This window comes from Schistocerca gregaria, chromosome 2, assembly GCF_023897955.1.
Source record: "Schistocerca gregaria isolate iqSchGreg1 chromosome 2, iqSchGreg1.2, whole genome shotgun sequence".
Lineage (NCBI taxonomy): Eukaryota > Metazoa > Arthropoda > Insecta > Orthoptera > Acrididae > Schistocerca > Schistocerca gregaria.
This window is the reverse complement of record NC_064921.1, coordinates 716,372,392-716,392,261: the sequence shown is the minus strand read 5'-3', so window position 1 is coordinate 716,392,261 and position 19,870 is coordinate 716,372,392. Positions and strand designations below refer to the sequence as shown.

General features: G+C 49.1%; 21 non-coding genes across 21 annotated transcripts; 14 read left to right on the top strand and 7 right to left on the bottom strand.

Moving 5' to 3' along the window:
- The first annotated feature begins 1,271 nt into the window (after window positions 1-1,271).
- Window positions 1,272-1,343, top strand: Trnap-ugg (transfer RNA proline (anticodon UGG)). The gene has a single exon. It is a non-coding gene; the product is annotated as a tRNA-Pro (tRNA).
- Window positions 1,344-1,979: 636 nt separating this feature from the next.
- On the bottom strand, window positions 1,980-2,052 carry Trnav-uac (transfer RNA valine (anticodon UAC)). The gene has a single exon. It is a non-coding gene; the product is annotated as a tRNA-Val (tRNA).
- Window positions 2,053-2,273: 221 nt separating this feature from the next.
- On the top strand, window positions 2,274-2,345 carry Trnap-cgg (transfer RNA proline (anticodon CGG)). Its single transcript has one exon. It is a non-coding gene; the product is annotated as a tRNA-Pro (tRNA).
- A 1,790-nt stretch (window positions 2,346-4,135) lies between these two features.
- Window positions 4,136-4,207, top strand: Trnap-ugg (transfer RNA proline (anticodon UGG)). The gene has a single exon. It is a non-coding gene; the product is annotated as a tRNA-Pro (tRNA).
- A 636-nt stretch (window positions 4,208-4,843) lies between these two features.
- Window positions 4,844-4,916, bottom strand: Trnav-uac (transfer RNA valine (anticodon UAC)). The gene has a single exon. It is a non-coding gene; the product is annotated as a tRNA-Val (tRNA).
- Window positions 4,917-5,137: 221 nt separating this feature from the next.
- Trnap-cgg (transfer RNA proline (anticodon CGG)) lies at window positions 5,138-5,209 on the top strand. The gene has a single exon. It is a non-coding gene; the product is annotated as a tRNA-Pro (tRNA).
- Window positions 5,210-6,999: 1,790 nt separating this feature from the next.
- Window positions 7,000-7,071, top strand: Trnap-ugg (transfer RNA proline (anticodon UGG)). Its single transcript has one exon. It is a non-coding gene; the product is annotated as a tRNA-Pro (tRNA).
- A 636-nt stretch (window positions 7,072-7,707) lies between these two features.
- Window positions 7,708-7,780, bottom strand: Trnav-uac (transfer RNA valine (anticodon UAC)). Its single transcript has one exon. It is a non-coding gene; the product is annotated as a tRNA-Val (tRNA).
- Window positions 7,781-8,001: 221 nt separating this feature from the next.
- Window positions 8,002-8,073, top strand: Trnap-cgg (transfer RNA proline (anticodon CGG)). The gene has a single exon. It is a non-coding gene; the product is annotated as a tRNA-Pro (tRNA).
- Window positions 8,074-9,863: 1,790 nt separating this feature from the next.
- On the top strand, window positions 9,864-9,935 carry Trnap-ugg (transfer RNA proline (anticodon UGG)). Its single transcript has one exon. It is a non-coding gene; the product is annotated as a tRNA-Pro (tRNA).
- Window positions 9,936-10,571: 636 nt separating this feature from the next.
- Window positions 10,572-10,644, bottom strand: Trnav-uac (transfer RNA valine (anticodon UAC)). Its single transcript has one exon. It is a non-coding gene; the product is annotated as a tRNA-Val (tRNA).
- Window positions 10,645-10,865: 221 nt separating this feature from the next.
- Trnap-cgg (transfer RNA proline (anticodon CGG)) lies at window positions 10,866-10,937 on the top strand. The gene has a single exon. It is a non-coding gene; the product is annotated as a tRNA-Pro (tRNA).
- A 1,790-nt stretch (window positions 10,938-12,727) lies between these two features.
- On the top strand, window positions 12,728-12,799 carry Trnap-ugg (transfer RNA proline (anticodon UGG)). Its single transcript has one exon. It is a non-coding gene; the product is annotated as a tRNA-Pro (tRNA).
- Window positions 12,800-13,435: 636 nt separating this feature from the next.
- On the bottom strand, window positions 13,436-13,508 carry Trnav-uac (transfer RNA valine (anticodon UAC)). The gene has a single exon. It is a non-coding gene; the product is annotated as a tRNA-Val (tRNA).
- Window positions 13,509-13,729: 221 nt separating this feature from the next.
- Window positions 13,730-13,801, top strand: Trnap-cgg (transfer RNA proline (anticodon CGG)). Its single transcript has one exon. It is a non-coding gene; the product is annotated as a tRNA-Pro (tRNA).
- A 1,790-nt stretch (window positions 13,802-15,591) lies between these two features.
- Trnap-ugg (transfer RNA proline (anticodon UGG)) lies at window positions 15,592-15,663 on the top strand. Its single transcript has one exon. It is a non-coding gene; the product is annotated as a tRNA-Pro (tRNA).
- A 636-nt stretch (window positions 15,664-16,299) lies between these two features.
- On the bottom strand, window positions 16,300-16,372 carry Trnav-uac (transfer RNA valine (anticodon UAC)). The gene has a single exon. It is a non-coding gene; the product is annotated as a tRNA-Val (tRNA).
- A 222-nt stretch (window positions 16,373-16,594) lies between these two features.
- On the top strand, window positions 16,595-16,666 carry Trnap-cgg (transfer RNA proline (anticodon CGG)). Its single transcript has one exon. It is a non-coding gene; the product is annotated as a tRNA-Pro (tRNA).
- Window positions 16,667-18,456: 1,790 nt separating this feature from the next.
- Trnap-ugg (transfer RNA proline (anticodon UGG)) lies at window positions 18,457-18,528 on the top strand. Its single transcript has one exon. It is a non-coding gene; the product is annotated as a tRNA-Pro (tRNA).
- Window positions 18,529-19,164: 636 nt separating this feature from the next.
- Window positions 19,165-19,237, bottom strand: Trnav-uac (transfer RNA valine (anticodon UAC)). Its single transcript has one exon. It is a non-coding gene; the product is annotated as a tRNA-Val (tRNA).
- A 222-nt stretch (window positions 19,238-19,459) lies between these two features.
- Window positions 19,460-19,531, top strand: Trnap-cgg (transfer RNA proline (anticodon CGG)). The gene has a single exon. It is a non-coding gene; the product is annotated as a tRNA-Pro (tRNA).
- The last annotated feature ends 339 nt before the right edge of the window (window positions 19,532-19,870 follow it).

The window sequence follows — 19,870 nt, the reverse complement described above, 5'->3', positions numbered from 1 at the left end:
CGCCAATTCGCGCAGTCGCTATTGCAAATGATGTCACCAAAAGCAATCACTTCGTTAGCGGCAAGGAGCCCGGGCCCAGCGGTAGCTCTACATGGAGGCACCAGCAGCCCCGACAGGCCGCCGCTGGCGCGCCGGCGCCCGGACCCGCGACCCCTAATGACGTTGCAGTCGATGTATTTCTTAATATCGCTTTTCGAAGAAGCAAGCCAGGTGTAAATCACACAGTATTTTACTGATGATCTGGAAACGCAAATTTAGAACAAGTAGAACATTATATAAAATTTTGTTGTGTGGTCGAGCGGTACCCACCCTTCGCTCTTCCCAGATTATCGTTGCTGCACGGAATGATTGTTAAAGCACCGACGGCTTCAGAGTTCGTCTTCTCCAACGTTTGCTTTTGCAGTACATTCCGCAATCTTTTCGTTACGAGTCGTCTGTTTCGGTTTCCCGATGTAGTTTTGCTCACAGCTCCCGACTTCTCTTAACCCCGAGCCACCACTAGCCGAAAATTCCGCACTGCAGTCTGGTCAATCTGCAGAGCTCGATAAGAGCATCGCGGTCGTTCCTGAGCTAATGAAACGGCCGTATCTGTAGTTGTTCCCAGATGTCTCCCACAGCAACGGCCTCCCGGACGCCTGCATTACAGGAGTACGCCACTACTCCCAGCCATACAATTGCAATTGAAAGCAGAATAACATGAGCTACAGAGCAACTCCGATTTTTGTGTCTGACCTACTTCTAATGATACTGTGGTCGGTTTACTTACTACTATCGCTGCTGGACGAAGCAGACCAGTTGAAAGCCACACGGTATTCTTGTAAAGAACAGGTAATGGAAATTTAGGTAAAACGATATCAAAAAAAGTTGCGTGGTGGAGCGACACATACAGTTGGCTCTTCGTAGATGATCATTGCTGCACGGAATAATTCTTAAGGCACAGACGCCTTCAGGAGTCGTGTTTGGAAGTTTTGCTTGCAGTATATTCCGCTATCTTTTCGTTATGAGTTGGTGTTTCGGATTCCCGGTGTTCTTTTGTTTAGTGCATTTGCCTTCCCTTGACACTGAGAAACCACATGACGAAAGTGAAACACCACCGTCTGTTCATCTGCAGAGCGCGATGAAATTATTCACTCTACATTCATTGCCTTTAATATTCTTGCCATCAGTGGTGGGCGCTGCCTTCAGAAAGCGCTTTTCTTCCTGATTTACATGAAAGTTTGTGTTCCTCGGAGGTGGACTGCTTGGGATTACCTTCACTGCTAGCAGCAGGTGGCTCGTTGGTCTAGGGGTATGATTCCTGCTTTGGGTGCAGGAGGTCCCGGGTTCAAATCCCGGGCGAGCCCTACCGTTTTGACCGTGCTGAAGAGTAGGTGTAGCTCACCCACGTTTGTAGCTCTGCAATGAAGAACAGATGCGTGCCGCAGCACGCTGTGTGTGGCCCTACGGTCATGAAGGGACCGTTTGATATGGCAAGAATCTGATACCAGTAAATTACATAGGTCGATTTCTGTAGAAGAGCCGACAGTAATCTTGCATGCTACGGAAAACAAAGGTTGTCTTTGCAGAACGTGTGCACCGTGATTGGAGACGAAGCTCAATCGTGGAGCAGTCTACCTTCATCTGATTAGCGACAACGTCAACCAAAGCGTGGGATACAAGACTGAGCGTAGTTAAGAGTTTCTCACTATTAGTTACGTTCACGCTTCAAGAAAGTTGTGACAAGGCGAGTGCAAAGAGCTCAGGAAAGCCAGTATGAAGCGAACTTGAAGTAGTCTTGAAGAAATGGATACTAAATTTTGCCGGCCAGAATGGGGCTACGAGCGTTCTGAGTTACTGAATACCGGTGCACTATGGGAGCAAGAGCATTTGACAGTAAAATGAGGCGATATCGGTGTAGCACACGACATTTATTATCCCTGCATACGCAGACGTGACGTTATCTCGGAAATGGAATCCGAAAACGGGTTTAAAAAAAGTCGTGCTTCCGCCCGGGATCGAACCGGGGACCTTCTGCGTGTAAAGCAGACGTGATAACCGCTACACCACGGAAACGACGGTTTTGCCGTTGTACTACCTGGAAAACCGTAGTTCCAACAGATTTTTCCTGCGTAAGCAAGGGCATCGGCTACGAGCTCCGTCCGATTCTAGAAGTTGCTATAGTAAAAGACAACGATAAAAACAATCAAACCGCAACAGCCAGGGAGAACGCTGGGTGAGCAGTAGCTCTGCACGGTGATACCAAGAACGGAGGCGTTACTCATGTGCATCGAGAAGGCTCGTTGGTCTCGGGGTATGATCCCTGCTTCGGGTGCAGGAGGTCCCGGGTTCAAATCCCGGACGAGCCCTTGCGTTTCGTGCGAACGTGTGGCGACTACTGGCATGCCGGCGGCTGTTCCGCGCATTTCCAGCCCTCCAGGTAAGCACAAAAACCAAGTAGCCGCTTCTGAAAGAGTTTCATGTATCATTTGAGCCATCTGCAGCCTGGTGGTTGGACGTTTGAAATTGATTTAAATGTTCACCGTAGAGATTGTAGCAAGTGTCTTGTTGAGTGCGACAAAAATGTGTTTCCGCCCGGAATCGAACCGGTGACGTTCTGCCTGTTGGCAGACGTGATAACCGCTACACCACGGAAACTGCTACGCTGTGAGCTCCACGTGTGACACAACTTGAGGACGATCGCAACTTTGGCGTAAAAATCACTTTGCGGAAACGCACAATGCAGGAATTTCGCATTCGTACCTAACAATCGACAGCACCCTTGCCTGTCTGAATGCCACCATGAATAAGAGCTCAAGAAGTCGTCGGCAATGAACGCGGCAGAGTCCTCGGTAGCATCAGCTACTCTTGCTTTCCGTAAGAGATACCGCCAATTCGCGCAGTCGCTATTGCAAATGATGTCACCAAAAGCAATCACTTCGTTAGCGGCAAGGAGCCCGGGCCCAGCGGTAGCTCTACATGGAGGCACCAGCAGCCCCGACAGGCCGCCGCTGGCGCGCCGGCGCCCGGACCCGCGACCCCTAATGACGTTGCAGTCGATGTATTTCTTAATATCGCTTTTCGAAGAAGCAAGCCAGGTGTAAATCACACAGTATTTTACTGATGATCTGGAAACGCAAATTTAGAACAAGTAGAACATTATATAAAATTTTGTTGTGTGGTCGAGCGGTACCCACCCTTCGCTCTTCCCAGATTATCGTTGCTGCACGGAATGATTGTTAAAGCACCGACGGCTTCAGAGTTCGTCTTCTCCAACGTTTGCTTTTGCAGTACATTCCGCAATCTTTTCGTTACGAGTCGTCTGTTTCGGTTTCCCGATGTAGTTTTGCTCACAGCTCCCGACTTCTCTTAACCCCGAGCCACCACTAGCCGAAAATTCCGCACTGCAGTCTGGTCAATCTGCAGAGCTCGATAAGAGCATCGCGGTCGTTCCTGAGCTAATGAAACGGCCGTATCTGTAGTTGTTCCCAGATGTCTCCCACAGCAACGGCCTCCCGGACGCCTGCATTACAGGAGTACGCCACTACTCCCAGCCATACAATTGCAATTGAAAGCAGAATAACATGAGCTACAGAGCAACTCCGATTTTTGTGTCTGACCTACTTCTAATGATACTGTGGTCGGTTTACTTACTACTATCGCTGCTGGACGAAGCAGACCAGTTGAAAGCCACACGGTATTCTTGTAAAGAACAGGTAATGGAAATTTAGGTAAAACGATATCAAAAAAAGTTGCGTGGTGGAGCGACACATACAGTTGGCTCTTCGTAGATGATCATTGCTGCACGGAATAATTCTTAAGGCACAGACGCCTTCAGGAGTCGTGTTTGGAAGTTTTGCTTGCAGTATATTCCGCTATCTTTTCGTTATGAGTTGGTGTTTCGGATTCCCGGTGTTCTTTTGGTTAGTGCATTTGCCTTCCCTTGACACTGAGAAACCACATGACGAAAGTGAAACACCACCGTCTGTTCATCTGCAGAGCGCGATGAAATTATTCACTCTACATTCATTGCCTTTAATATTCTTGCCATCAGTGGTGGGCGCTGCCTTCAGAAAGCGCTTTTCTTCCTGATTTACATGAAAGTTTGTGTTCCTCGGAGGTGGACTGCTTGGGATTACCTTCACTGCTAGCAGCAGGTGGCTCGTTGGTCTAGGGGTATGATTCCTGCTTTGGGTGCAGGAGGTCCCGGCTTCAAATCCCGGACGAGCCCTACCGTTTTGACCGTGCTGAAGAGTAGGTGTAGCTCACCCACGTTTGTAGCTCTGCAATGAAGAACAGATGCGTGCCGCAGCACGCTGTGTGTGGCCCTACGGTCATGAAGGGACCGTTTGATATGGCAAGAATCTGATACCAGTAAATTACATAGGTCGATTTCTGTAGAAGAGCCGACAGTAATCTTGCATGCTACGGAAAACAAAGGTTGTCTTTGCAGAACGTGTGCACCGTGATTGGAGACGAAGCTCAATCGTGGAGCAGTCTAACTTCATCTGATTAGCGACAACGTCAACCAAAGCGTGGGATACAAGACTGAGCGTAGTTAAGAGTTTCTCACTATTAGTTACGTTCACGCTTCAAGAAAGTTGTGACAAGGCGAGTGCAAAGAGCTCAGGAAAGCCAGTATGAAGCGAACTTGAAGTAGTCTTGAAGAAATGGATACTAAATTTTGCCGGCCAGAATGGGGCTACGAGCGTTCTGAGTTACTGAATACCGGTGCACTATGGGAGCAAGAGCATTTGACAGTAAAATAACGCGATATCGGTGTAGCACACGACATTTATTATCGCTGCATACGCAGACGTGACGTTATCTCGGAAATGGAATCCGAAAACGGGTTTAAAAAAAGTCGTGCTTCCGCCCGGGATCGAACCGGGGACCTTCTGCGTGTAAAGCAGACGTGATAACCGCTACACCACGGAAACGACGGTTTTGCCGTTGTACTACCTGGAAAACCGTAGTTCCAACAGATTTTTCCTGCGTAAGCAAGGGCATCGGCTACGAGCTCCGTCCGATTCTAGAAGTTGCTATAGTAAAAGACAACGATAAAAACAATCAAACCGCAACAGCCAGGGAGAACGCTGGGTGAGCAGTAGCTCTGCACGGTGATACCAAGAACGGAGGCGTTACTCATGTGCATCGAGAAGGCTCGTTGGTCTCGGGGTATGATCCCTGCTTCGGGTGCAGGAGGTCCCGGGTTCAAATCCCGGACGAGCCCTTGCGTTTCGTGCGAACGTGTGGCGACTACTGGCATGCCGGCGGCTGTTCCGCGCATTTCCAGCCCTCCAGGTAAGCACAAAAACCAAGTAGCCGCTTCTGAAAGAGTTTCATGTATCATTTGAGCCATCTGCAGCCTGGTGGTTGGACGTTTGAAATTGATTTAAATGTTCACCGTAGAGATTGTAGCAAGTGTCTTGTTGAGTGCGACAAAAATGTGTTTCCGCCCGGAATCGAACCGGTGACGTTCTGCCTGTTGGCAGACGTGATAACCGCTACACCACGGAAACTGCTACGCTGTGAGCTCCACGTGTGACACAACTTGAGGACGATCGCAACTTTGGCGTAAAAATCACTTTGCGGAAACGCACAATGCAGGAATTTCGCATTCGTACCTAACAATCGACAGCACCCTTGCCTGTCTGAATGCCACCATGAATAAGAGCTCAAGAAGTCGTCGGCAATGAACGCGGCAGAGTCCTCGGTAGCATCAGCTACTCTTGCTTTCCGTAAGAGATACCGCCAATTCGCGCAGTCGCTATTGCAAATGATGTCACCAAAAGCAATCACTTCGTTAGCGGCAAGGAGCCCGGGCCCAGCGGTAGCTCTACATGGAGGCACCAGCAGCCCCGACAGGCCGCCGCTGGCGCGCCGGCGCCCGGACCCGCGACCCCTAATGACGTTGCAGTCGATGTATTTCTTAATATCGCTTTTCGAAGAAGCAAGCCAGGTGTAAATCACACAGTATTTTACTGATGATCTGGAAACGCAAATTTAGAACAAGTAGAACATTATATAAAATTTTGTTGTGTGGTCGAGCGGTACCCACCCTTCGCTCTTCCCAGATTATCGTTGCTGCACGGAATGATTGTTAAAGCACCGACGGCTTCAGAGTTCGTCTTCTCCAACGTTTGCTTTTGCAGTACATTCCGCAATCTTTTCGTTACGAGTCGTCTGTTTCGGTTTCCCGATGTAGTTTTGCTCACAGCTCCCGACTTCTCTTAACCCCGAGCCACCACTAGCCGAAAATTCCGCACTGCAGTCTGGTCAATCTGCAGAGCTCGATAAGAGCATCGCGGTCGTTCCTGAGCTAATGAAACGGCCGTATCTGTAGTTGTTCCCAGATGTCTCCCACAGCAACGGCCTCCCGGACGCCTGCATTACAGGAGTACGCCACTACTCCCAGCCATACAATTGCAATTGAAAGCAGAATAACATGAGCTACAGAGCAACTCCGATTTTTGTGTCTGACCTACTTCTAATGATACTGTGGTCGGTTTACTTACTACTATCGCTGCTGGACGAAGCAGACCAGTTGAAAGCCACACGGTATTCTTGTAAAGAACAGGTAATGGAAATTTAGGTAAAACGATATCAAAAAAAGTTGCGTGGTGGAGCGACACATACAGTTGGCTCTTCGTAGATGATCATTGCTGCACGGAATAATTCTTAAGGCACAGACGCCTTCAGGAGTCGTGTTTGGAAGTTTTGCTTGCAGTATATTCCGCTATCTTTTCGTTATGAGTTGGTGTTTCGGATTCCCGGTGTTCTTTTGTTTAGTGCATTTGCCTTCCCTTGACACTGAGAAACCACATGACGAAAGTGAAACACCACCGTCTGTTCATCTGCAGAGCGCGATGAAATTATTCACTCTACATTCATTGCCTTTAATATTCTTGCCATCAGTGGTGGGCGCTGCCTTCAGAAAGCGCTTTTCTTCCTGATTTACATGAAAGTTTGTGTTCCTCGGAGGTGGACTGCTTGGGATTACCTTCACTGCTAGCAGCAGGTGGCTCGTTGGTCTAGGGGTATGATTCCTGCTTTGGGTGCAGGAGGTCCCGGGTTCAAATCCCGGACGAGCCCTACCGTTTTGACCGTGCTGAAGAGTAGGTGTAGCTCACCCACGTTTGTAGCTCTGCAATGAAGAACAGATGCGTGCCGCAGCACGCTGTGTGTGGCCCTACGGTCATGAAGGGACCGTTTGATATGGCAAGAATCTGATACCAGTAAATTACATAGGTCGATTTCTGTAGAAGAGCCGACAGTAATCTTGCATGCTACGGAAAACAAAGGTTGTCTTTGCAGAACGTGTGCACCGTGATTGGAGACGAAGCTCAATCGTGGAGCAGTCTACCTTCATCTGATTAGCGACAACGTCAACCAAAGCGTGGGATACAAGACTGAGCGTAGTTAAGAGTTTCTCACTATTAGTTACGTTCACGCTTCAAGAAAGTTGTGACAAGGCGAGTGCAAAGAGCTCAGGAAAGCCAGTATGAAGCGAACTTGAAGTAGTCTTGAAGAAATGGATACTAAATTTTGCCGGCCAGAATGGGGCTACGAGCGTTCTGAGTTACTGAATACCGGTGCACTATGGGAGCAAGAGCATTTGACAGTAAAATGAGGCGATATCGGTGTAGCACACGACATTTATTATCCCTGCATACGCAGACGTGACGTTATCTCGGAAATGGAATCCGAAAACGGGTTTAAAAAAAGTCGTGCTTTCGCCCGGGATCGAACCGGGGACCTTCTGCGTGTAAAGCAGACGTGATAACCGCTACACCACGGAAACGACGGTTTTGCCGTTGTACTACCTGGAAAACCGTAGTTCCAACAGATTTTTCCTGCGTAAGCAAGGGCATCGGCTACGAGCTCCGTCCGATTCTAGAAGTTGCTATAGTAAAAGACAACGATAAAAACAATCAAACCGCAACAGCCAGGGAGAACGCTGGGTGAGCAGTAGCTCTGCACGGTGATACCAAGAACGGAGGCGTTACTCATGTGCATCGAGAAGGCTCGTTGGTCTCGGGGTATGATCCCTGCTTCGGGTGCAGGAGGTCCCGGGTTCAAATCCCGGACGAGCCCTTGCGTTTCGTGCGAACGTGTGGCGACTACTGGCATGCCGGCGGCTGTTCCGCGCATTTCCAGCCCTCCAGGTAAGCACAAAAACCAAGTAGCCGCTTCTGAAAGAGTTTCATGTATCATTTGAGCCATCTGCAGCCTGGTGGTTGGACGTTTGAAATTGATTTAAATGTTCACCGTAGAGATTGTAGCAAGTGTCTTGTTGAGTGCGACAAAAATGTGTTTCCGCCCGGAATCGAACCGGTGACGTTCTGCCTGTTGGCAGACGTGATAACCGCTACACCACGGAAACTGCTACGCTGTGAGCTCCACGTGTGACACAACTTGAGGACGATCGCAACTTTGGCGTAAAAATCACTTTGCGGAAACGCACAATGCAGGAATTTCGCATTCGTACCTAACAATCGACAGCACCCTTGCCTGTCTGAATGCCACCATGAATAAGAGCTCAAGAAGTCGTCGGCAATGAACGCGGCAGAGTCCTCGGTAGCATCAGCTACTCTTGCTTTCCGTAAGAGATACCGCCAATTCGCGCAGTCGCTATTGCAAATGATGTCACCAAAAGCAATCACTTCGTTAGCGGCAAGGAGCCCGGGCCCAGCGGTAGCTCTACATGGAGGCACCAGCAGCCCCGACAGGCCGCCGCTGGCGCGCCGGCGCCCGGACCCGCGACCCCTAATGACGTTGCAGTCGATGTATTTCTTAATATCGCTTTTCGAAGAAGCAAGCCAGGTGTAAATCACACAGTATTTTACTGATGATCTGGAAACGCAAATTTAGAACAAGTAGAACATTATATAAAATTTTGTTGTGTGGTCGAGCGGTACCCACCCTTCGCTCTTCCCAGATTATCGTTGCTGCACGGAATGATTGTTAAAGCACCGACGGCTTCAGAGTTCGTCTTCTCCAACGTTTGCTTTTGCAGTACATTCCGCAATCTTTTCGTTACGAGTCGTCTGTTTCGGTTTCCCGATGTAGTTTTGCTCACAGCTCCCGACTTCTCTTAACCCCGAGCCACCACTAGCCGAAAATTCCGCACTGCAGTCTGGTCAATCTGCAGAGCTCGATAAGAGCATCGCGGTCGTTCCTGAGCTAATGAAACGGCCGTATCTGTAGTTGTTCCCAGATGTCTCCCACAGCACCGGCCTCCCGGACGCCTGCATTACAGGAGTACGCCACTACTCCCAGCCATACAATTGCAATTGAAAGCAGAATAACATGAGCTACAGAGCAACTCCGATTTTTGTGTCTGACCTACTTCTAATGATACTGTGGTCGGTTTACTTACTACTATCGCTGCTGGACGAAGCAGACCAGTTGAAAGCCACACGGTATTCTTGTAAAGAACAGGTAATGGAAATTTAGGTAAAACGATATCAAAAAAAGTTGCGTGGTGGAGCGACACATACAGTTGGCTCTTCGTAGATGATCATTGCTGCACGGAATAATTCTTAAGGCACAGACGCCTTCAGGAGTCGTGTTTGGAAGTTTTGCTTGCAGTATATTCCGCTATCTTTTCGTTATGAGTTGGTGTTTCGGATTCCCGGTGTTCTTTTGTTTAGTGCATTTGCCTTCCCTTGACACTGAGAAACCACATGACGAAAGTGAAACACCACCGTCTGTTCATCTGCAGAGCGCGATGAAATTATTCACTCTACATTCATTGCCTTTAATATTCTTGCCATCAGTGGTGGGCGCTGCCTTCAGAAAGCGCTTTTCTTCCTGATTTACATGAAAGTTTGTGTTCCTCGGAGGTGGACTGCTTGGGATTACCTTCACTGCTAGCAGCAGGTGGCTCGTTGGTCTAGGGGTATGATTCCTGCTTTGGGTGCAGGAGGTCCCGGCTTCAAATCCCGGACGAGCCCTACCGTTTTGACCGTGCTGAAGAGTAGGTGTAGCTCACCCACGTTTGTAGCTCTGCAATGAAGAACAGATGCGTGCCGCAGCACGCTGTGTGTGGCCCTACGGTCATGAAGGGACCGTTTGATATGGCAAGAATCTGATACCAGTAAATTACATAGGTCGATTTCTGTAGAAGAGCCGACAGTAATCTTGCATGCTACGGAAAACAAAGGTTGTCTTTGCAGAACGTGTGCACCGTGATTGGAGACGAAGCTCAATCGTGGAGCAGTCTACCTTCATCTGATTAGCGACAACGTCAACCAAAGCGTGGGATACAAGACTGAGCGTAGTTAAGAGTTTCTCACTATTAGTTACGTTCACGCTTCAAGAAAGTTGTGACAAGGCGAGTGCAAAGAGCTCAGGAAAGCCAGTATGAAGCGAACTTGAAGTAGTCTTGAAGAAATGGATACTAAATTTTGCCGGCCAGAATGGGGCTACGAGCGTTCTGAGTTACTGAATACCGGTGCACTATGGGAGCAAGAGCATTTGACAGTAAAATGAGGCGATATCGGTGTAGCACACGACATTTATTATCCCTGCATACGCAGACGTGACGTTATCTCGGAAATGGAATCCGAAAACGGGTTTAAAAAAAGTCGTGCTTTCGCCCGGGATCGAACCGGGGACCTTCTGCGTGTAAAGCAGACGTGATAACCGCTACACCACGGAAACGACGGTTTTGCCGTTGTACTACCTGGAAAACCGTAGTTCCAACAGATTTTTCCTGCGTAAGCAAGGGCATCGGCTACGAGCTCCGTCCGATTCTAGAAGTTGCTATAGTAAAAGACAACGATAAAAACAATCAAACCGCAACAGCCAGGGAGAACGCTGGGTGAGCAGTAGCTCTGCACGGTGATACCAAGAACGGAGGCGTTACTCATGTGCATCGAGAAGGCTCGTTGGTCTCGGGGTATGATCCCTGCTTCGGGTGCAGGAGGTCCCGGGTTCAAATCCCGGACGAGCCCTTGCGTTTCGTGCGAACGTGTGGCGACTACTGGCATGCCGGCGGCTGTTCCGCGCATTTCCAGCCCTCCAGGTAAGCACAAAAACCAAGTAGCCGCTTCTGAAAGAGTTTCATGTATCATTTGAGCCATCTGCAGCCTGGTGGTTGGACGTTTGAAATTGATTTAAATGTTCACCGTAGAGATTGTAGCAAGTGTCTTGTTGAGTGCGACAAAAATGTGTTTCCGCCCGGAATCGAACCGGTGACGTTCTGCCTGTTGGCAGACGTGATAACCGCTACACCACGGAAACTGCTACGCTGTGAGCTCCACGTGTGACACAACTTGAGGACGATCGCAACTTTGGCGTAAAAATCACTTTGCGGAAACGCACAATGCAGGAATTTCGCATTCGTACCTAACAATCGACAGCACCCTTGCCTGTCTGAATGCCACCATGAATAAGAGCCCAAGAAGTCGTCGGCAATGAACGCGGCCGAGTCCTCGGTAGCATCAGCTACTCTTGCTTTCCGTAAGAGATACCGCCAATTCGCGCAGTCGCTATTGCATATGATGTCACCAAAAGCAATCACTTCGTTAGCGGCAAGGAGCCCGGGCCCAGCGGTAGCTCTACATGGAGGCACCAGCAGCCCCGACAGGCCGCCGCTGGCGCGCCGGCGCCCGGACCCGCGACCCCTAATGACGTTGCAGTCGATGTATTTCTTAATATCGCTTTTCGAAGAAGCAAGCCAGGTGTAAATCACACAGTATTTTACTGATGATCTGGAAACGCAAATTTAGAACAAGTAGAACATTATATAAAATTTTGTTGTGTGGTCGAGCGGTACCCACCCTTCGCTCTTCCCAGATTATCGTTGCTGCACGGAATGATTGTTAAAGCACCGACGGCTTCAGAGTTCGTCTTCTCCAACGTTTGCTTTTGCAGTACATTCCGCAATCTTTTCGTTACGAGTCGTCTGTTTCGGTTTCCCGATGTAGTTTTGCTCACAGCTCCCGACTTCTCTTAACCCCGAGCCACCACTAGCCGAAAATTCCGCACTGCAGTCTGGTCAATCTGCAGAGCTCGATAAGAGCATCGCGGTCGTTCCTGAGCTAATGAAACGGCCGTATCTGTAGTTGTTCCCAGATGTCTCCCACAGCAACGGCCTCCCGGACGCCTGCATTACAGGAGTACGCCACTACTCCCAGCCATACAATTGCAATTGAAAGCAGAATAACATGAGCTACAGAGCAACTCCGATTTTTGTGTCTGACCTACTTCTAATGATACTGTGGTCGGTTTACTTACTACTATCGCTGCTGGACGAAGCAGACCAGTTGAAAGCCACACGGTATTCTTGTAAAGAACAGGTAATGGAAATTTAGGTAAAACGATATCAAAAAAAGTTGCGTGGTGGAGCGACACATACAGTTGGCTCTTCGTAGATGATCATTGCTGCACGGAATAATTCTTAAGGCACAGACGCCTTCAGGAGTCGTGTTTGGAAGTTTTGCTTGCAGTATATTCCGCTATCTTTTCGTTATGAGTTGGTGTTTCGGATTCCCGGTGTTCTTTTGGTTAGTGCATTTGCCTTCCCTTGACACTGAGAAACCACATGACGAAAGTGAAACACCACCGTCTGTTCATCTGCAGAGCGCGATGAAATTATTCACTCTACATTCATTGCCTTTAATATTCTTGCCATCAGTGGTGGGCGCTGCCTTCAGAAAGCGCTTTTCTTCCTGATTTACATGAAAGTTTGTGTTCCTCGGAGGTGGACTGCTTGGGATTACCTTCACTGCTAGCAGCAGGTGGCTCGTTGGTCTAGGGGTATGATTCCTGCTTTGGGTGCAGGAGGTCCCGGCTTCAAATCCCGGACGAGCCCTACCGTTTTGACCGTGCTGAAGAGTAGGTGTAGCTCACCCACGTTTGTAGCTCTGCAATGAAGAACAGATGCGTGCCGCAGCACGCTGTGTGTGGCCCTACGGTCATGAAGGGACCGTTTGATATGGCAAGAATCTGATACCAGTAAATTACATAGGTCGATTTCTGTAGAAGAGCCGACAGTAATCTTGCATGCTACGGAAAACAAAGGTTGTCTTTGCAGAACGTGTGCACCGTGATTGGAGACGAAGCTCAATCGTGGAGCAGTCTACCTTCATCTGATTAGCGACAACGTCAACCAAAGCGTGGGATACAAGACTGAGCGTAGTTAAGAGTTTCTCACTATTAGTTACGTTCACGCTTCAAGAAAGTTGTGACAAGGCGAGTGCAAAGAGCTCAGGAAAGCCAGTATGAAGCGAACTTGAAGTAGTCTTGAAGAAATGGATACTAAATTTTGCCGGCCAGAATGGGGCTACGAGCGTTCTGAGTTACTGAATACCGGTGCACTATGGGAGCAAGAGCATTTGACAGTAAAATAACGCGATATCGGTGTAGCACACGACATTTATTATCGCTGCATACGCAGACGTGACGTTATCTCGGAAATGGAATCCGAAAACGGGTTTAAAAAAAGTCGTGCTTCCGCCCGGGATCGAACCGGGGACCTTCTGCGTGTAAAGCAGACGTGATAACCGCTACACCACGGAAACGACGGTTTTGCCGTTGTACTACCTGGAAAACCGTAGTTCCAACAGATTTTTCCTGCGTAAGCAAGGGCATCGGCTACGAGCTCCGTCCGATTCTAGAAGTTGCTATAGTAAAAGACAACGATAAAAACAATCAAACCGCAACAGCCAGGGAGAACGCTGGGTGAGCAGTAGCTCTGCACGGTGATACCAAGAACGGAGGCGTTACTCATGTGCATCGAGAAGGCTCGTTGGTCTCGGGGTATGATCCCTGCTTCGGGTGCAGGAGGTCCCGGGTTCAAATCCCGGACGAGCCCTTGCGTTTCGTGCGAACGTGTGGCGACTACTGGCATGCCGGCGGCTGTTCCGCGCATTTCCAGCCCTCCAGGTAAGCACAAAAACCAAGTAGCCGCTTCTGAAAGAGTTTCATGTATCATTTGAGCCATCTGCAGCCTGGTGGTTGGACGTTTGAAATTGATTTAAATGTTCACCGTATAGATTGTAGCAAGTGTCTTGTTGAGTGCGACAAAAATGTGTTTCCGCCCGGAATCGAACCGGTGACGTTCTGCGTGTTGGCAGACGTGATAACCGCTACACCACGGAAACTGCTACGCTGTGAGCTCCACGTGTGACACAACTTGAGGACGATCGCAACTTTGGCGTAAAAATCACTTTGCGGAAACGCACAATGCAGGAATTTCGCATTCGTACCTAACAATCGACAGCACCCTTGCCTGTCTGAATGCCACCATGAATAAGAGCCCAAGAAGTCGTCGGCAATGAACGCGGCCGAGTCCTCGGTAGCATCAGCTACTCTTGCTTTCCGTAAGAGATACCGCCAATTCGCGCAGTCGCTATTGCAAATGATGTCACCAAAAGCAATCACTTCGTTAGCGGCAAGGAGCCCGGGCCCAGCGGTAGCTCTACATGGAGGCACCAGCAGCCCCGACAGGCCGCCGCTGGCGCGCCGGCGCCCGGACCCGCGACCCCTAATGACGTTGCAGTCGACGTATTTCTTAGTATCGCTTTTCGAAGAAGCAAGCCAGGTGTAAATCACACAGTATTTTACTGATGATCTGGAAACGCAAATTTAGAACAAGTAGAACATTATATAAAATTTTGTTGTGTGGTCGAGCGGTACCCACCCTTCGCTCTTCCCAGATTATCGTTGCTGCACGGAATGATTGTTAAAGCACCGACGGCTTCAGAGTTCGTCTTCTCCAACGTTTGCTTTTGCAGTACATTCCGCAATCTTTTCGTTACGAGTCGTCTGTTTCGGTTTCCCGATGTAGTTTTGCTCACAGCTCCCGACTTCTCTTAACCCCGAGCCACCACTAGCCGAAAATTCCGCACTGCAGTCTGGTCAATCTGCAGAGCTCGATAAGAGCATCGCGGTCGTTCCTGAGCTAATGAAACGGCCGTATCTGTAGTTGTTCCCAGATGTCTCCCACAGCAACGGCCTCCCGGACGCCTGCATTACAGGAGTACGCCACTACTCCCAGCCATACAATTGCAATTGAAAGCAGAATAACATGAGCTACAGAGCAACTCCGATTTTTGTGTCTGACCTACTTCTAATGATACTGTGGTCGGTTTACTTACTACTATCGCTGCTGGACGAAGCAGACCAGTTGAAAGCCACACGGTATTCTTGTAAAGAACAGGTAATGGAAATTTAGGTAAAACGATATCAAAAAAAGTTGCGTGGTGGAGCGACACATACAGTTGGCTCTTCGTAGATGATCATTGCTGCACGGAATAATTTTTAAGGCACCGACGCCTTCAGGAGCCGTGTTTGGAAGTTTTGCTTGCAGTATATTCCGCTATCTTTTCGTTATGAGTTGGTGTTTCGGATTCCCGGTGTTCTTTTGTTTAGTGCATTTGCCTTCCCTTGACACTGAGAAACCACATGACGAAAGTGAAACACCACCGTCTGTTCATCTGCAGAGCGCGATGAAATTATTCACTCTACATTCTTTGCCTTCAATATTCTTGCCATCAGTGGTGGGCGCTGCCTTCAGAAAGCGCTTTTCTTCCTGATTTACATGAAAGTTTGTGTTCCTCGGAGGTGGACTGCTTGGGATTACCTTCACTGCTAGCAGCAGGTGGCTCGTTGGTCTAGGGGTATGATTCCTGCTTTGGGTGCAGGAGGTCCCGGGTTCAAATCCCGGACGAGCCCTACCGTTTTGACCGTGCTGAAGAGTAGGTGTAGCTCACCCACGTTTGTAGCTCTGCAATGAAGAACAGATGCGTGCCGCAGCACGCTGTGTGTGGCCCTACGGTCATGAAGGGACCGTTTGATATGGCAAGAATCTGATACCAGTAAATTACATAGGTCGATTTCTGTAGAAGAGCCGACAGTAATCTTGCATGCTACGGAAAACAAAGGTTGTCTTTGCAGAACGTGTGCACCGTGATTGGAGACGAAGCTCAATCGTGGAGCAGTCTACCTTCATCTGATTAGCGACAACGTCAACCAAAGTGTGGGATACAAGACTGAGCGTAGTTAAGAGTTTCTCACTATTAGTTACGTTCACGCTTCAAGAAAGTTGTGACAAGGCGAGTGTAAAGAGCTCAGGAAAGCCAGTATGAAGCGAACTTGAAGTAGTCTTGAAGAAATGGATACTAAATTTTGCCGGCCAGAATGGGGCTACGAGCGTTCTGAGTTACTGAATACCGGTGCACTATGGGAGCAAGAGCATTTGACAGTAAAATAACGCGATATCGGTGTAGCACACGACATTTATTATCCCTGCATACGCAGACGTGACGTTATCTCGGAAATGGAATCCGAAAACGGGTTTAAAAAAAGTCGTGCTTCCGCCCGGGATCGAACCGGGGACCTTCTGCGTGTAAAGCAGACGTGATAACCGCTACACCACGGAAACGACGGTTTTGCCGTTGTACTACCTGGAAAACCGTAGTTCCAACAGATTTTTTCCTGCGTAAGCAAGGGCATCGGCTACGAGCTCCGTCCGATTCTAGAAGTTGCTATAGTAAAAGACAACGATAAAAACAATCAAACCGCAACAGCCAGGGAGAACGCTGGGTGAGCAGTAGCTCTGCACGGTGATACCAAGAACGGAGGCGTTACTCATGTGCATCGAGAAGGCTCGTTGGTCTCGGGGTATGATCCCTGCTTCGGGTGCAGGAGGTCCCGGGTTCAAATCCCGGACGAGCCCTTGCGTTTCGTGCGAACGTGTGGCGACTACTGGCATGCCGGCGGCTGTTCCGCGCATTTCCAGCCCTCCAGGTAAGCACAAAAACCAAGTAGCCGCTTCTGAAAGAGTTTCATGTATCATTTGAGCCATCTGCAGCCTGGTGGTTGGACGTTTGAAATTGATTTAAATGTTCACCGTAGAGATTGTAGCAAGTGTCTTGTTGAGTGCGACAAAAATGTGTTTCCGCCCGGAATCGAACCGGTGACGTTCTGCGTGTTGGCAGACGTGATAACCGCTACACCACGGAAACTGCTACGCTGTGAGCTCCACATGTGACACAACTTGAGGACGATCGCAACTTTGGCGTAAAAATCACTTTGCGGAAACGCACAATGCAGGAATTTCGCATTCGTACCTAACAATCGACAGCACCCTTGCCTGTCTGAATGCCACCATGAATAAGAGCCCAAGAAGTCGTCGGCAATGAACGCGGCCGAGTCCTCGGTAGCATCAGCTACTCTTGCTTTCCGTAAGAGATACCGCCAATTCGCGCAGTCGCTATTGCAAATGATGTCACCAAAAGCAATCACTTCGTTAGCGGCAAGGAGCCCGGGCCCAGCGGTAGCTCTACATGGAGGCACCAGCAACCCCGACAGGCCGCCGCTGGCGCGCCGGCGCCCGGACCCGCGACCCCTAATGACGTTGCAGTCGATGTATTTCTTGATATCGCTTTTCGAAGAAGCAAGCCAGGTGTAAATCACACAGTATTTTACTGATGATCTGGAAACGCAAATTTAGAACAAGTAGAACATTATATAAAATTTTGTTGTGTGGTCGAGCGGTACCCACCCTTCGCTCTTCCCAGATTATCGTTGCTGCACGGAATGATTGTTAAAGCACCGACGGCTTCAGAGTTCGTCTTCTCCAACGTTTGCTTTTGCAGTACATTCCGCAATCTTTCCGTTACGAGTCGTCTGTTTCGGTTTCCCGATGTAGTTTTGCTCACAGCTCCCGACTTCTCTTAACCCCGAGCCACCACTAGCCGAAAATTCCGCACTGCAGTCTGGTCAATCTGCAGAGCTCGATAAGAGCATCGCGGTCGTTCCTGAGCTAATGAAACGGCCGTATCTGTAGTTGTTCCCAGATGTCTCCCACAGCAACGGCCTCCCGGACGCCTGCATTACAGGAGTACGCCACTACTCCCAGCCATACAATTGCAATTGAAAGCAGAATAACATGAGCTACAGAGCAACTCCGATTTTTGTGTCTGACCTACTTCTAATGATACTGTGGTCGGTTTACTTACTACTATCGCTGCTGGACGAAGCAGACCAGTTGAAAGCCACACGGTATTCTTGTAAAGAACAGGTAATGGAAATTTAGGTAAAACGATATCAAAAAAAGTTGCGTGGTGGAGCGACACATACAGTTGGCTCTTCGTAGATGATCATTGCTGCACGGAATAATTCTTAAGGCACAGACGCCTTCAGGAGTCGTGTTTGGAAGTTTTGCTTGCAGTATATTCCGCTATCTTTTCGTTATGAGTTGGTGTTTCGGATTCCCGGTGTTCTTTTGTTTAGTGCATTTGCCTTCCCTTGACACTGAGAAACCACATGACGAAAGTGAAACACCACCGTCTGTTCATCTGCAGAGCGCGATGAAATTATTCACTCTACATTCTTTGCCTTCAATATTCTTGCCATCAGTGGTGGGCGCTGCCTTCAGAAAGCGCTTTTCTTCCTGATTTACATGAAAGTTTGTGTTCCTCGGAGGTGGACTGCTTGGGATTACCTTCACTGCTAGCAGCAGGTGGCTCGTTGGTCTAGGGGTATGATTCCTGCTTTGGGTGCAGGAGGTCCCGGGTTCAAATCCCGGACGAGCCCTACCGTTTTGACCGTGCTGAAGAGTAGGTGTAGCTCACCCACGTTTGTAGCTCTGCAATGAAGAACAGATGCGTGCCGCAGCACGCTGTGTGTGGCCCTACGGTCATGAAGGGACCGTTTGATATGGCAAGAATCTGATACCAGTAAATTACATAGGTCGATTTCTGTAGAAGAGCCGACAGTAATCTTGCATGCTACGGAAAACAAAGGTTGTCTTTGCAGAACGTGTGCACCGTGATTGGAGACGAAGCTCAATCGTGGAGCAGTCTACCTTCATCTGATTAGCGACAACGTCAACCAAAGTGTGGGATACAAGACTGAGCGTAGTTAAGAGTTTCTCACTATTAGTTACGTTCACGCTTCAAGAAAGTTGTGACAAGGCGAGTGTAAAGAGCTCAGGAAAGCCAGTATGAAGCGAACTTGAAGTAGTCTTGAAGAAATGGATACTAAATTTTGCCGGCCAGAATGGGGCTACGAGCGTTCTGAGTTACTGAATACCGGTGCACTATGGGAGCAAGAGCATTTGACAGTAAAATAACGCGATATCGGTGTAGCACACGACATTTATTATCCCTGCATACGCAGACGTGACGTTATCTCGGAAATGGAATCCGAAAACGGGTTTAAAAAAAGTCGTGCTTCCGCCCGGGATCGAACCGGGGACCTTCTGCGTGTAAAGCAGACGTGATAACCGCTACACCACGGAAACGACGGTTTTGCCGTTGTACTACCTGGAAAACCGTAGTTCCAACAGATTTTTTCCTGCGTAAGCAAGGGCATCGGCTACGAGCTCCGTCCGATTCTAGAAGTTGCTATAGTAAAAGACAACGATAAAAACAATCAAACCGCAACAGCCAGGGAGAACGCTGGGTGAGCAGTAGCTCTGCACGGTGATACCAAGAACGGAGGCGTTACTCATGTGCATCGAGAAGGCTCGTTGGTCTCGGGGTATGATCCCTGCTTCGGGTGCAGGAGGTCCCGGGTTCAAATCCCGGACGAGCCCTTGCGTTTCGTGCGAACGTGTGGCGACTACTGGCATGCCGGCGGCTGTTCCGCGCATTTCCAGCCCTCCAGGTAAGCACAAAAACCAAGTAGCCGCTTCTGAAAGAGTTTCATGTATCATTTGAGCCATCTGCAGCCTGGTGGTTGGACGTTTGAAATTGATTTAAATGTTCACCGTAGAGATTGTAGCAAGTGTCTTGTTGAGTGCGACAAAAATGTGTTTCCGCCCGGAATCGAACCGGTGACGTTCTGCGTGTTGGCAGACGTGATAACCGCTACACCACGGAAACTGCTACGCTGTGAGCTCCACATGTGACACAACTTGAGGACGATCGCAACT